Source organism: Neoarius graeffei, chromosome 25 (assembly GCF_027579695.1).
Source record: "Neoarius graeffei isolate fNeoGra1 chromosome 25, fNeoGra1.pri, whole genome shotgun sequence".
Classification (NCBI taxonomy): Eukaryota; Metazoa; Chordata; class Actinopteri; order Siluriformes; family Ariidae; genus Neoarius; species Neoarius graeffei.
Window position 1 is genome coordinate 18,378,081 of NC_083593.1, and position 1,187 is coordinate 18,379,267.

A 1,187-nucleotide genomic window follows, 5' to 3' on the forward strand; every position below is an offset into this window, starting at 1 on the left:
GCTGGAATCTTAATTTCCCTGAGGGAACCCTCCCAAAGGGATCAGTAAAGTTTTATCTTATCTAATCTAATCTAATCTAATCTAATCTAATCTAATCACACATATATATATATATATATATATATATATAATATTTGTTTATTTTTACAACAGTTATTCTACGAAATTGAGTCGTGTAGCACCAAATTGGCTATAAAGCCATGTACGACGAGATTGAGTGGAATAATTGTTTTATTCTATCCACATTCATTAGATTTTGAGAAACGGAGCATTTTTAGTTTTATTTTTTTGCAAATTGAATAAATAAAAACTTTATACAGAACGGCCGACAAAATCATTTCCACTTAGAATGTAAACAAACCAGCAAAATGACAGTAGCAATTTGGGAAAAATGCTATAATAATTCTTGAAAAATAAAACAAGACACATTCTTACCATCAAGTACTTTTATTCCATATTTTGTTGCTTTTTTGTATTTTTTGGAGTTTTCTTTTTCTTCAGGGTTTTTTTGGTGGTTGGCAAACCAACTTAAAGGTGCATTACCACCACAAACTGGGCTAGAGTGTGGAACAGGAGGTATTGGGGAGGGGGGACTATATTGTTTTAGCTATTTCCATTTCTTTTAAATACTTGATTACAGTTTTTGGGGTTTTGTTTTCCAGCAGAGTTTTTATTTTGTCCTCGGTTGGTTCAGCGACATGCTCCATCATTTTGTTTTTCTCTACTTGCTGTATATGAGCTGATAGCCTAGTAGTAGAGTCACCAATCAGAGCGCACGATTGCTCAAATCTAGTGAAATATATATATGTGTGTGTGTATATATATATATATATATATATATATATATATATATATGTGTGTGTGTGTGTATATATATATATATATATATATATATATATATATATATATATATATATACACACACACTGTAAAAAATGATTTGTTGTTTTAACTTAAAAAAGTTAGTACAAGGGTTGCCTTAAGGGCTGCCTTAAAATTTTGAGTTCACTGAAATTAATATAGTAAGTTCACAACAATTTAACTTACTATGTGAATTCCAGTGAACTCAATTTTAAGGCAGCCCTTGCACTAACTTTTTTAAGTTAAAACAACAAATTTTTTTACAGTATATATATATATATATATATATATATATATATATATATATATATATATATATAATATTT